The sequence below is a fragment of the Phocoena phocoena genome, chromosome 19 (genome assembly GCF_963924675.1).
Source record: "Phocoena phocoena chromosome 19, mPhoPho1.1, whole genome shotgun sequence".
NCBI lineage: Eukaryota > Metazoa > Chordata > Mammalia > Artiodactyla > Phocoenidae > Phocoena > Phocoena phocoena.
The window spans coordinates 29,087,862-29,103,170 of record NC_089237.1 but is presented as its reverse complement, the minus strand read 5'-3'; the positions used below and the strand labels follow the sequence as shown (position 1 = coordinate 29,103,170).

Genomic DNA, 15,309 nt, shown 5'->3' with positions numbered 1-15,309 from the left:
CCCTGCGGCGGGTGTGAGAGTCAGTCGTGAGCCGCTTCCAGGATCCGAGATCAGGAGATCCGGAGAAGCCGGAGTCAGAGCGGGTAGGTAAGCGAGAGCGGGGAACTGGGGACGGACGCCTGAGGCTATCCTCAGAGCTTGACTTCTTCTGCACGTAGACGGTGCAGATCTAGAGCACCGTGATTTTGACTTCAAGCAGTGCTTTAGAGCGCTGCTGACTGTCTCAGTCTGGCAGTAGATTATTTGGGACACCTCCCCGTGGTTGGCCACCCGTACTGGACTCCCAGCCATTCCCTCTCATCGCGGCGAACTTGGAAGCCGTTCTGAGCTTCTGTAGAGTACCCATCTCCTCTTTCTCTCTGGGTGTCTAGGACCTTAGAGTAAACGAGGAAGGTCTTCCTTGCTGATGACCAAGCTGTTTCTCAGCATTTGTCAGTTGTTTTCTTGCCCCCCCACCCCGCCAACCACTAGCACATGATTCTGTTTTGTAACCATTTCTAAACAAAATTTAGACGTGCAAGTGCCTTCTAAAGCGTTGGTGGCCAAGGGAATGGGGCCTTCCCTCCGTAGATCTCTTGCAGAGGACCTTCACGTTATTTCCCACTACTTTCATGAAGAATAGCGTTCTCTGCCTTTTCCAAATCCCTGACCCCCTGAATTTCTTTACAGTGGAGGTATTTGCAATAAAACATGAAGGTTAGCTTAATCTCTAAACTTTCAGTAAGCCATATGTGACCCTGTGTCACGCTGCTTAAGATTATTTGTGACCTCCAGTAAGTTTTGCACTGTTGTCTTTTGTTTTCCTGCAAATTCATGCAAAACTCTCATATAGGCTCTGGCACTGTTTACCTGTCTTGATAACATAGCTCCTTTTCCTAACTTTAATGTCTTTCAGTTCTCCTTTGGGGCTTGTCAGAAATTCTGTAGACAGATTGCACTGATCCTTTGGAGAAGTTCGTACAAGTATTTCTAATGTTGTAATGATAGAGAATTTAATGTTCTGCTACTACCTATTAATTGTATTATCATTAGCCCTGATTTTAGTTGTGTATTCTTAGCATAAATGATGATAGTAAGAAATTGCTATTTACTAGGCAACATTTTATGCATTATAGATTATTTTTTTATTGACCTTTGGAAGAGGTGGTGGTACTCAGACAAATGTGGCCAATTTGTGTAGGTGTGAAATGACTCTACAGTAGAAATCTTTTATATTTTACTTATTTGCCTGTATTATTTTAAAACACTGGAGCATTTTTTTTTCCTTTGAGGAATATATCCTACTTGATTAATATAGTTTAATTCCTTGATTCACAGTCCAGAATAACCAAGTTTCTGAAATACTTCAGTAAATGTTTTAATACCTTTTAGCAATTTAATGCTTTATAGCTAGTTTAATCAATTTGTTGTTTATTTACATATTGTTCTTATTTTTGAGTTAGAAATTTTTTTCACACTTGTCTTTGAAGTGAGGCAAAAAATTTTTGAAATGTGGAATTATATAAATTAGATGTTATTATTTTTAACAGCTGGTAAATTTGCTTTTTTACTTTATAACTGCCACACCTGGTCTTATATTCTTTTTGTTCAGTCCAGTTATCCAGGGACTGATTATCCAAACTTTCTCACTTTCCAACTTCTTCCTGCCTTTGACTTGAATTACCAGTTTTTAGGATTGCAAACATCATTAAACTTTAAATCAGAAGACCTAGATTGGAATCTTGGCTCCAACACTTATTGAGCATAGGTTGGCAAGTTACCTAACTTTCTGAGCTGATCTGACTTGTGTTGATTAAAGTACTGCTCACTTCATAGGATTTTTACAGCGATGAAGGGAGATAGTAAATGTGAAATCACTATGTAAATGAAAATATGGTGATATTGTCATTTTACTCTGAAAGCAGGAAATATATCAGTGCAGAATACTGTTACTTTGCATCATTTCAAAATTTGATGTTTTATATTAAGTGTGTTATTTATCTGAAATTTGTCACACACTTTTCTGAGATGATCTTTGCCCTCCTTTTGAACGCAATAAAAGCTAATCAGGAATAGTTTGAAACTGTAATCCACTGTATTAGTCACCTTGGTTTATAAGTAGGTGACTTCAGAATGAGTTTAGTTTTGCATTTGGGAGTTTAAATTTGATCCTTTTTGGCCATCAGGTATTGTTACTTAAGAATTTCCAAGTGCAGAGGAAGTTGAACTTTTGGGCGCTTACATATAGTTAACTAAAGCCTTACTTACTTATATTATTTCACTGAAACCTATCGAAAGCAATATTTAGAATTAGAAGCAACCTCTGTGAACACAGAGTTAGATTATTCTCATCTAACAGAGGAGAAAATTAGGGCCCAGAAACAATCAGTAATTGGCTTGCCTGAGGTCATATGGCTTAGGTAGAGCCAGAGCCTGAACTGGAAATGAGGTCCCAAGTGTTCTTTCTTTCTGCTAAGGTTGTCTCCAGGCATCTTTATTTGGTTTCGCAGTATTTCCTGGTTTGCATGAAAATGGTTTTCTTATGTATTAAAGGGATCTATATGTGTATGTACATTTTTTTCCCTTTTTACCTGATTTTCAGTCTTGTAAATTCTAGGAAAACAAAAACTATGCTTGGCAAAATTTGTGGTGGAATGGAATAAGGATAGAAAAAAGTTAGTTCTGTTCTTCACAATAGTTATTCTGAGTTCATGCTTCATTACTATCAGGTATCAAGGTGTCTTCTTTCTGGCAAGTGGAAAAGACAGAGGATCTTTGTAACACATGTCTCTACTGAGTGAGTGTCATTGCTAATGAGTAGGAGGAAACTATAATAATTTCTTTGCTCCTGATAAAAAATTTTCCCAAGCTGTTTGTAATTTTAATATAATTATTTCATTCTAGGTAAATAGCCACTGTAGAAGAGTTTATTTTTTGTTTTGGCGAGAATCCTTTTGCTTTCACTGATTTCACAAAACTTGTTTAGTCTCTGACTATAATTTAAAGAGTTTGTCAGTATTCCAGAAATAAAAAAATCTTCTTAGTAGGTCACCGTGGTGTTTTCTCTTGTTCTAGAGGTTCATTAATAAAACCTTGGTCTTTATAGATTTTCCTGGAAGGACTATGTAGATAGTGTTAAGAGCCTAGGCTATGAATTTAGATTGCCTTAGTTCAAATTCCAGGTCTACTACTGTGCAACCCTTGGGCTAGTCTAGTTACTTAACCTCTTATTATCTCAGTTTCCTCCTAGATATTGAAGTTAGTACACACCTTTATTGTTAGGGTTAAGTGAATAGATTTAAGTAAAGCATTTAGAACAGTGCCTGGCATATAGTTAACCATGATTGTTATGTCATCATTATCATGTGGCCTACTGAGCAGTTACTAAGAACGTTTTCCAGCCCTCTTTCGAAAGCATATCTTTGTGTTCCTGCTTACTCGATTATTGTTTGCTCATTATTAATGAAGTTTCAGTAAATATATATATGTATATATTCACATTTCGTGAATGTTTTACAACATATGCGGGATTCTTAACCAAATGAGTCATTCTTGTAGGCCATTATCTCAACCTTTTTGTGTTATTAACAGTTTACATTATATGTGTAAGCCACAACACAGAATTTGAGAATTGAAATTTGGGGGTTTGATATTTAACAATGTCTTCTAGCACTTACTTTCTTTGCATGAGCAGATTATTTTGCAGTGATATCTATTGTCATATTTATCTGTTCATTCATCCAATCAGTGAACAAACATCTTGTGTCTTAAGCCTTTTACCAGGTTCTGGGAAAAACAGTGGGAAACAAAAAGTAATAGATATTTTAGTTAGGAGCCTGACAGAGAGAAAAAAAATAATACAAAAATGAAAGAATAAGGGCTTCCCTGGTGGCGCAGTGGTTGGGAGTCGCCTGCTGATGCAGGGGACACGGGTTCGTGCCCTGGTCCGGGAGGATCCCACATGCTGCAGAGCGGCTGGGCCCATGAGCCATGGCTGTTGAGCCTGCGCATCCGGAGCCTGTGCTCCACAACGGGAGAGGCCACAACAGTGAGAGGCCTGCGTACCGCAAAAAAAAAAAAGGAAGAATAAGCACAGTGTCATAAATGTTATGAAGGAAACAATCAAGGGTCTGAGAGAGATTTAATGTGGATATGTGCTTGTTTAAGACTCTAGTATCGTACACCTAGAATATAGTGACATGAGATGAGATAAGAAACATTCGTGGTCCAAGTTATGTAGAACTTTGCAGGCCATGAAAATGAGTTTGGATTTGATTTTGAGTGTAATTAGGAAGTCATTCTACAGTTACAAGTAGGAGAATAGTATGATTTATAAGTAGTTTACTGTTGCTCATGTGTGAAGGATGAATTGAAGGGGACAAGAGTAGAAATGGAGAGAGACGTTAGGAGTCCATTGAGTAGTCCAAGTGAGAGATGAAAATGGCCTGGACCAGAGTGGTGGCAAAAAAGTGGAGAGCAGTGGGTGGATACTACATATATCTGGAACAGGATTGGTCCTGGATTAGATGTGAGGTGTAAGGAATTGAGAAGAGTCAAGGATGGCTGTGCCTCTGGATTCAGTAACTTGGTGGATGGTTGTGCCAAGTAGTGGGAGAGGGAAGGTTTTGGGAGGGCCAGGTTTGTTACAGGAAGAGGGCTGGGGAGGGAGAAAAAAGCACGTGTTGAATTTGAGGTGCCTGGGAATCATCTAAGTGCTGCTATTAGGTGTTCCAATCTAGAGGTCAGGACGAAAAATACAAATTCAAGTTAGTATTTTAAACCGTGCAGCTAGATAAGTCACTTGGGGGAAACAAGGAAGAGGAGAGATCTCAGGTCAGGTAAAAGAGAGCTGGCAAAGGAGACTAAGGAGTGTTTAAAGAAAGAATGATGGGGTACACAGAACTCATAAAAGTGGTTCCACCTAGAGAGTACTAGACAGATGAGGGACAGAGGGGAGCAAGATTTTTCATTTTTTTAAAATTTTATATTTTAGAGCATGCGGAAGTCTTTGCTTATTCAGAATTCTCTTAAGAAATGGTCAGTTCTGTCAAATGCCACTCTCTGGTCTATATGAGGAGAGAATAAAGTCCAGTAAGGTTGAATTGGTTGATCTGACTAGCTACTTCTAACCTCATCATTGTTCATTTTTTTTTTGCGGTACGCGGGCCTCTCACTGTTGTGGCCTCTCCCGTGGCTGAGCACAGGCCCCGGATGCACAGGCTCAGTGGCCATGGCTCACGGGCCTAGCCACTCCACGGCATGTGGGATCTTCCCGGACCGGGGCACGAACCTGTGTCCCCGGCATCGGCAGGCGGACTCTCAACCACTGCGCCACCAGGGAAGCCCTAAACTCATCATTTGAGTCTGGTTCCTTCCAGAAACTTTCAGGTCACCACATTTGAAAAGCGTTTAATCAAGCGAATATACAAGATTCTTCTGCTCCTTATAAGTTTTTAAGATCTATTTAGAGGAGATTTTATTTTTTATACATATTTTTCAATTTTTACTTTAAAGTAATTATAGGAAGTTGCAGAGATAGTACAGAGTATGATTGGTAGCTGTATGATAATTGCATGTTTAGTTGTTTTTTTTTTTTTGAGGAGGGCCCCCGCACCACGTGGCATGTGGATGTGGGATCTTAGTTCCCCAACCAGGGATCGAACCTGGGCCCTTGGCAATGAGAACATGGAGTCCTAACTACTGGACTGCCAGGGGATTCCCTAGAGGAGCTTTTAGTACTGCTTCTATGGGGCAGAGGAATTTTCTTTAATTTTTTAAAATAATCAGAGAGTATCTATAGTATTTCTATATCTATGAAACTGTAAGTTTTAGAAATTTAAGTGTTTGAATTTATCAATAACCTTAATAACTATTGGTAAGTGGAACATGCCAGACAGACTCCTGCCTCAAAGTCTTTGCACTTTTCTTTTTTCTTTCCCTACAGTGCTCTTCCCTATATTTTTCCATGGTCCTTTTCTAATGTCAGATTCTCAGATAAAGCTTCTCTATCCACCCTGTTAAATATTGTGCACAAACACATACATATGCACACATACCAAATTTCTTTATTTTTCATTTGTAGTACTTACTACTATCTGATAATATGTTTGAATATTTGTCTGTTTACTCCTGTGTCTCTAGCATCTCACACTGTGCCTGGCACATAGTATGTACTCAGTAAATATTTGTTAAATGAGTAAATGAAAAATTTATTTTCACAGCTGTGTAATATTTCATTGTACCTTAATTTATTTATCTGTTCTCCTGACAGTGGACATTTGAGTAGTTTATAGCTTTTGCTATTAAGACCAATGTTGCTAAAAATATTATTGTACATATTGGCTCTTCACATGTGCAAGAGGTTCTTTTGGCTATGTACCTAGGCATAGAATTCTAACAAGGGTATGCCAGTATTCAGCTTTACAAGTTGTTTCCCAAACTCTGCTATTGTCGTCCTTCCTAATTCTTGCCAAAGAATGCATGTAAATAGTGATGTAGTGGATTATAGATTCTTCTCATCATCGTATGCATACCCCTCTGCAATATGATTTTACTTCTAGAGTCTCTTATTCCATCCCTTGACTCTGTACTTGGCTTTGTGACTTGCTCTGGCCAAAGGGACATCAGCAAGTGTGACACAAGGAGAGACTTGAAAAGCACTTGTACATTGGGTCCTGTCTTCTCTTACTGCTCTTTTGAACCCAGAGCCCACCGTGTGGGAAAAGCCCAGGCTTAACGTACTGGGGCATAGAGGACTATTTGGACCAAAACAAGGCATCTCAGCTCAGACCTGCCTAGCTTAAGAGCCATGCTAGCCCAGAGCAGAACTGCCCAACCTAATTCACAGAATCATGAAAAATACTAAATGATTTTTTAAGTTGCTAAGTTTTGGAGTTACGTTGTTAAACATAGCAAAAGATAATGGATATACAACACTGTAAATTAACTATACTCCAATAAAAATTTACAAAAAAAAGATAATGGATACAAATGATACCTCATTGTGATCTTGGTTTATATTTTTAGGATGTCAGTGAGGTCAAGTAGATCCTCTGCTGTGAAATACCTCTTCATGTCTTTTGCCTGTTTTAGTTTTGTAGGATTATTTGTCTTTTTCTTAATAATTTAAAATTATTATCTGCCTACTAGTCCTTTTCGGTTATATCTTTCTGTGATTTGTCTTCTCACTTAAGATATCTTGTGATGAATTTAAATTTTAATTTCAGTGTTGTCCAATTTATCAGTCTTTTTCTTTGTGGTCAGCTCTTGCGTATGTCTCAAGAAATCCTTTCCTACCCCAAGGCAGAAAGGCATTTATGTTTTCTTCTGAAAGTTTTGCTTTTTGACTTTTAAATCTTCAGCCCATTTGGAATTAAATTTTGTGTGTGGTTCAAAGTAGGGATCCAGATTTTCTTTTCTTTTATGGATAATCAATTTGAACCCCACTGATCTATCTTGCCATCTCTGTCATGTAGAGTTCCAAATATACAAGAATCTTTTGAGAAGCGACATTTTCTGTTTCTTGGTCAGTTTGTCTATCGCCATACCTATAAAACACATCTTTATTATTTATTACTCTAACATATGTACAGAGAGATAGATATACTCTGGGTTTGAGAACTTTGTCAGATACGTGTATTGCAAGTATTTTCTCTCATTCTGTGGCTTACCTTTTTTTTTCTTAACAATGTGTTTCAAAGAGCAAAAGTTTTAAAATTTGTTAAAGTCCAGTTTATACATTTTTTTCTCTTATGGTGCATGCTTTTTAAATCCTAAGAAATATTTGTCTACCCCAAGATCACCAAGATTTTTCCTGTGTTGTTTTGGGTTTTTTTTTTTCTGGAAGCTTTATGGTTTTAGTTCTTGCATTTAGATCTGTGATCCATTTCAAATCAGGTGTTACATATGAGAGAGGGTCAATGTTCACTTTTTTCATAAGAATGTTCAGTTGAAGTAGACATTCCTTTCACCATTAAATTGCCTTGTACTTTTGTAGAAAAGTAATTGACCCTGTGTATGTGGGTCTATTTCTGTATTATCTCTTCTGTTCCATTGATCTGTATCTATCCTTCAAGACCACACTGTCATGATTACTGTAGCTTTAAAGTAAAGCAAGACTTGAAATCAATTAGTGCAAGTCTTACACCTCTATTCTTTATCCAAATTGTTTTAGCTATTCTAAATTCTTTGCATTTCCATATAATTTTGAATCCATTTGTCGCTTTCAATTTTTAAAAAAAGCCTGCTTGAGTTTTGGTTGAGATTGCATTAAAGCTATACATTAGTTTGAGGGAAATTGACATAGTAACAATATTGAGACTTCCAAATGATGAACATACGTATTTTCCTATTTATTTAGGCCCTCTGTGATTTCTTTTAAAAAATTTTTTTAGAATAGGCCTTGTATGTATTTTGTCAAACTTACCTCTAAGTCCCTCTCAGTACATGAACTTTTTTTTTTAGACCCACAGAATATTTTTATTGAATTTTTTTCTTTTTAACTGTATATCCTCCCCTTGGTATAGGTGAAAATCTAAATCTCATAAAAACAGTAGTTGAAAACAGAATTTTATATATATATATATATATATATATATATACACACACACACACACACACACACACACACACACACATATTTATATACCTCAGAGATTGACTTGACAGTAAGCATAATTTTTCCTTAGAACCAAATGGATATATAAATCACATATGAATACCTAAGGATCATCTAAAGATGAGATAGTCATGATTATTTCTAGGCCACATGCAGAACAAGTATATACATTGTGACATCAATAAATACTTTCTGAACTAATGAAAACAAAATATCTGGGCTTCCCTGGTGGCGCAGTAGGGCTTCGCTGGTGGCGCAGTGGTTGAGAGTCTGCCTGCCGATGTAGGGGACACAGGTTCGTGCCCCGGTCCTGGAAGATCCCACATGCCGTGGAGTGGCTGAGCCCGTGAGCCATGGCCGCTGAGCCTGCGCGTCCGGAGCCTGTGCTCCGCAGCGGAAGAGGCCACAACAGTGAGAGGCCCGCGTACTGCAAAAAAAAAAAAAAATCTCAGGAGGTTTGTGAGTCTTACAACATGTTGTCTTCAATATTTCTTTCGTTGTTTGCTAAGTGGACGTAGAAATCTATTTAACATTATGTCCTTAGACTTCTGCCAAAAGCCTGTGTTGAAATGACCATGCAAGGAATATTTTGGCATCTTTCATAAAACTGCAATCTGGGGACTACATGAACTTTAAAAAAATTCAACTTTCTGTGTTTTCCAAGTATATAATAGAGTATTGATTTTGACCTTTAACCTGTGACCTTGCTAAAATTCACTTATTAGTTCTAGTAGTTCTGAGCATTTTTCAGTTTTCTCTTATTTTGACCCGAGTTATTTAGAACTGTGTGCATTAACTTCTAATTGTGTACAAATCTTATATTTTTGTTGCTAAAGTTTGACCTAATTTCTGGGTTGAGAATGTGGTCTGTGATGCCCATTGTTTGGAATTTGTTGTGACTTATTTCTTGGCTTAATTATGATAAGTGACTTATGAAAAAATATGTATTCGCTAATTGCCAGATGCTGAATTTTATACATATCCCCCCTATATTTTATTTCTTAATTTTATTGTTAAAATCTTCTATCTTATTGAATGTCTTGTTTTTGTTTGCTTGAAATATCAGTTATGAACAGTTGCTTTGAAATCTCCCAATATAATGTTGGATTTATTCATATATCTGTGTATCTTTATCTATTTTTATGTTGTAATTTTTTTTTCCCCCCGGTACACGGGCCTCTCACTGTTGTGGCCTCTACCGTAGCGGAGCACAGGCTCCGGACGTGCAGGCTCAGCGGCCATGGCTCACGGGCCCAGCCGCTCTGCGGCATGTGGGATCTTCCCGGACCGGGGCACGAACCCGTGTCCCCTGCATCGGCAGGCGGACTCTCAACCACTGCGCCACCAGGGAAGCCCCTATGTTGTAAATTTTGATGCTATATTCTATTAGGTGAATTCAAATTTAGAATTGTTGTATCTTCCTGGTGAGTTGAACCTTTTATCGTTGTTCTCTTTCCCTAATAATGACTTTTGTCTTTTTTTTTATTTTCAACCTTTTTAAAAAATTTTATATATTTATTTATTATTTTTTTTTTTGGCTGCGGTAGGTCTTTGTTGCATGCGGGCTTTCTCTGGTTACGGTGAGCGGGGGCTACTCTTCATTGAGGTGCACGGGCTTTTCACTGCGGTGGCTTCTCTCGTTGCAGAGCACGGGCTCTAGGCACTCGGGCTTCAGTAGCTGTGGCTCGCGGGCTCTAGAGAGCAGGCTCAGTAGTTGTGGCGCAAGGGCTTAGTTGCTCCGTGGCATGTGGGATCTTCCTGGACCAGGGTTCGAACCCGTGTCCCCCTGCATTGGCAGCCGGATTTTTAACCACTGCGCCACTAGGGAAGCCCACTACCTTAATTCTTGACCTTACTCTTACTCGCCCATCTTTTTGGTGAAAATGTTTTGCTAAAATTGCACTGGTTATGAAAAACTGAATGAACATTTAAGAAGTAGATTGAGAGAAAATGAAAAATGGGATTTTTCAAGTTGTAATTTTACAAGTTATGCATTTTCCCTGTGAAAATAAAATCATGTTTTTACGCATAGGAACATAAGATATTTTTACATATTGAAAAGTGAGAGATGAAGAAACCTTCCCCAAAACCTATCAGACTTGCAAAAAGGGAGTCCCTAAAGTGTCTTCCAGGTTGTATCTTTTTAAAATTTGGATTTTTTTTTTTTTTTTTTTTTGTGGTACGCGGGCCTCTCACTGTTGTGGCCTCTCCCGTTGCGGGGCACAGGCTCCAGACGCGCAGGCCCAGCAGCTATGGCTCACAGGCCTAGCCGCTCCACGGCATGTGGGATCTTCCCGGACCTGGGCATGAACCCGTGTCCCCTGCATCGGCGGGTGGACTCAACCACTGCACCACCAGGGAAGCCCTAAAATTTGGATTTTTACTTAAAAGTTTAATAAAAAGTTAGATCTGGAGCAGTGGCCTTTTTCAACAGTTAGACTATGATGAGTTGAGTGTACTTTATACTTCACTTAATTAAGTTGAGGGACGTTTTAGGCCAGAAAAATATACACTTATAACCTGCTAATCCATTATTAGGAGATTTATGGAGATTTTGAATTCTTTTGTTACCTAACTTGGGATTTTAACTTTTTAATTTCCCAAAGCTTTAGAAAGTTCAGAAAGATTCAAGGAATGTTTTTCATATAGTCTCATTCAAATAATGACTTTTCAGAGAACACATTGTTAAACTGTTGCTACCATGTGATAGATACTCTCTGGCTCTCAAAGCCAGATGATCTGATAATCAGTCTGATACTGTGCATGGTGTTGGAATTATCTTTGTCTTTATACTCCTGCACAAGCAGAAAACTATATCAAAACCTCACTGGTCAAGATATATTACTCTTCGCTTACAGTATTTATTTATTAAGTTTCCAAGCATAAATTGCAGTTTCTTAATGGTTTTATGGGAAATCTACAGCTATTTTGGAACAGTCTGTGACTCAATGCACTAAATAATCCAACCAAGGACACACACTCTGAAAGCAAGAAAGGTTACCGAAAGATATAATATTCTCAAGTTGGATATCTTTATATGCCTTGTATGATTGAGAAAGCTGACTTGATATTTTTGCAAGAAAGTAGAATCATATGGATGATTTTCTTTTTTTTTTAACATCTTTATTGGAGTATAATTGCTTTACAATGGTGTGTTAGTTTCTGCTTTATAACAAAGTGAATCAGCTATACATATACATATGCCCCCACATCTCTTCCCTCTTGCGTCTCCCTCCCTCCCACCCTCCGTATCCCACCCCTTTAGGTGGTCACAAAGCACCAAGCTGATCTCCCTGTGCTATGCAGCTGCATCCCACTAGCTATCTGTTTTACATTTGGTAGTGTATATATGTGCATGCCACTCTCTCACTTCATCCCAGCTTACCCTTCCCCCTCCCCATGTCCTCAAGTCTGTTCTCTACATCTGCGTCCTTATTCCTGTCCTGCCTCTTGGTTCATCGGAACCTTTTTTTTTTTTTAGATTCCATACATGATTTTCTTAAAAGGAAGTTTGTTCATTTTATTTTGGAATTCAGTGATGAAGAAAATTAGAATCAGTGGCTTCACTATATTTTCTTTTCATTTTCATCTTGGTCAATTCTCCATTAACTCATATTACTCAGTGAATTGCCATTTTCATGTCATCCTTAAATGTTTTTTGTGTTGCTTTGGGGAACTCACAGTAATTTACTTTTACATTGATTTTGCATTACAAGGGTAGCTAATGTTTAAAATGAATGGAGTATTATAGTCTTAGCACACTGGATATACAGCCTACAAAGAACCTTTGTGAGCTGATTTTAGCAGTATTTTCTGAGCACTTCTGCCAGAAACAAACAAAAAAACTCCACATGTTTTAATATCAAACTTAGATTTTAAGTGCTTCAGCTGTATTTAAAATCTGCTAGTTACAGCCTTTTAAAGCATTTCTTGCATCTAGATATATCTTCACAATGAAAATAATTTGATGTTTGAGTTATGCTTCTTTTCTATTTCTGTCTTCTCATCCCATCCACATACCTATAGAGTTTATTTCAACAATTTCATTCTTAGAAACAAAACTAACTTGGATGCATGCTGTTCAAATTGATATTACAACAGTCTCACTACAGGGCTGCACTGAATGTCAAAATATGTCATGTGCTAGATTCCATTTTGAAAAGATTTCAGTCTTTTAAACAGGCTAGTAATACTTTGGATCCATTCCCATATCTGACTCACACCGTTTAGTAACAAATTTCCAAAATTCATGCTACCTCATTAAACTGAAAAGTGGCTCTCCTTAAAAATGATTATTGCCTCTTACCCTACCTACATTGGCTAGAGCTTTTTTACCCTGTAATAATTTTTTTAATATAAATTTATTTATTTATTTTTGGCTGCGTTGGGTCATCCTTGCTGCGCGTGGGCTTTCTCTAGTTGCAGCGAGCGGGGGCTACTCTTCGTTGCAGTGTGCAGGCTTCTCATTGCGGTGGCTTCTCTTGTTGCAGAGCATGGGCTCTAGGCCTGTGGGCTTCAGTAGTTGTGGCACACGGGCTCTAGAGCGCAGGCTCGGTAGTTGTTGCTCCGCAACATGTGGGATCGTCCCAGACCAGGGATCGCCCCTGGGTCCCCTGCATTGGCAGGCGGATTCTTAACCACTGCGCCACCAGGGAAGTCCCTACCCTGTAATAATTTTTAACAGATTGTCCTTTTGGTACTTTTCAAACTGTTTGCATTGATGAAAAATAACTTATTTTTGTTATCCAACATAAACTAAGATTTTTCTGTGGATGCTTCTGTAGAAATCAGTTGTGCAGTCTCTTCTATAGTATAGAAATACAGAAAACAAGTGTCTGTAAGTGAACACTTGGGTAGTTTTGACTATGATCATTTTGGAAAATTGAGGCATTCATGGAAAGGGTGTGGAGAAGCTAACATTAAGTGCCTGCTATGTGCCAGACTGTGCAGGACAATTATGTATAATTGTTTTTTGAAGTAGAGAAAATAAATAACCGAGAGTTCCCCAAAGCAACACAAAAGACATTTAAGGATGGCGTGAAAATAGGAATGGGGATATTTTACAAATAAACTCAAGTGCAGAGGCTTAAATTACTTACCCCAGGCTATGCAACTAGTAAGTGGTGTTGGTAGGATTCTTTTAGCTCCAAAGAAGTTAAACTACTTTCAGGTGGGAAGGGGAACAGAATTAGAATAGCATGGATGCATTCAGTCTTGGAGTGTGGAGTACAGGTGAAATGCTGCTTGCCCTGATTTGGCCCTCAAATAGACATATTGGCAGCTTTGGGACACCGAATTTATGTTCTCAGTTCTAGGTGCTGGAAGCCCAAAATTAAGGTGCTAGCTGTCTTCCTGGCTTGTACATGGCTGCCTTCTTGTGTCCTCACATGGCCTTTCCTTTGTGTGCATGCAGAGAGAGTGTTTCTGTTCTCCTCTTATAAGGACACCAGTTCTATCTGACTAGGGCCCCACCCTTAGAACCTCATTTAACCTTAATTACCTGCTTAAAGGCCCCAACTATAAATACAGTCACATTGGGGATTAGGGCTTCAGCATATGAATGGGGGAGGGGTACAATACAGCCCATAACTAGCATATTCTCTCCTTACAGAGTAATTGTGTTATAAGAAATCTATATTTGGTCTTTGTCCCAGTTCCTGGCACAAAGCTCCTAAATCCTTTGTAGTTTTCCTGAGTAATGTGCGTGATAAGAACATCTTCTTTTATAATGAGGCAACTTTTCTCCGGCCCCTAGTTGCCTCCAGGATGGGGACTAGTCACCAAAAAAACCAAAGTGTGATTAGAGGGTTGGAACTTTCAGCCTCAACCCCCAACTTCTCTGTAGGGGAGTGGGGCTATAAATTGGCAAAAGTTTTTCAAAAATTGTTTTTTATTTTTATTGGTTTATTTTAAAATTTATTTTATTTTATTATTTTTTTGCAACTCTGGATACTTTATCGTATCAAAGAGGAAATTGAAAACAGTTACATGTTATCTAGGAAATAACATAATGAGATCAATGTATATTCATGTCTATGGGAGTTGGCCAAAGCCAAATTTATGAGAAAACATCTTGAATAACTGAAAAAGAATAAAAATTAAATACTTAAGAGTATTAAAAGGAAACAGTGAGGGCTTCCCTGGTGGCGCAGTGGTTGAGAGTCCGCCTGCCGATGCAGAGGACACGGGTTTGTGCCCCGGTCGCGTGCCCCGGTCGCGGAGCAGCTGGGCTGGTGAGCCATGGCCGCTGAGCCTGCGTGTCTAGAGCCTGTGCTCCACAACGGGAGAGGCCACAACAGTGAGAGACTCGCATACCGCAAAAAAAAAAAAGGAAACAATGAAATAAACCTATGGAAAACAGACTTAATAAAGTTAACACTGATATTAATATATTAAAAGGGAAAATATAGTCAGAAATTATAAGAGCTGGTTCTTTGGAAGGGAAAACCAAAACGGTAGACTAAACTATGCTAGCTGAATAAAGGAAAAAAGGGATGATACAGAAATACAAAATTCGGAATGAGAAAAGTAAATAATCGCAGATATACCTTTGGGTTATCTCCATTTTCAAAATAAATTTGAAAGGCAAAACAAAGTTACCAGAGAGCTACTTCCTTAAAAATTGCTCCAGGCCCACATTATTTCATGGGTAAATTTTTTCCCATTTTCAAGAGGATCTGCTATTAAAGTTGTTCTAGTTCACACAGAAAGTT

General features: G+C 38.4%; 1 protein-coding gene across 1 annotated transcript in view; it reads left to right on the top strand.

The window, feature by feature from the left end:
* Positions 1–3: 3 nt before the first annotated feature.
* VMP1 (vacuole membrane protein 1) overlaps positions 4–15,309 on the top strand; it is a 128,485-nt gene continuing 113,179 nt past the window's right edge. Inside the window, exon 1 of the mRNA XM_065896605.1 lies at positions 4–83. The gene's annotated coding sequence lies outside the window, so the exon portion shown is untranslated. The remainder of the gene's footprint in view (positions 84–15,309) is intronic.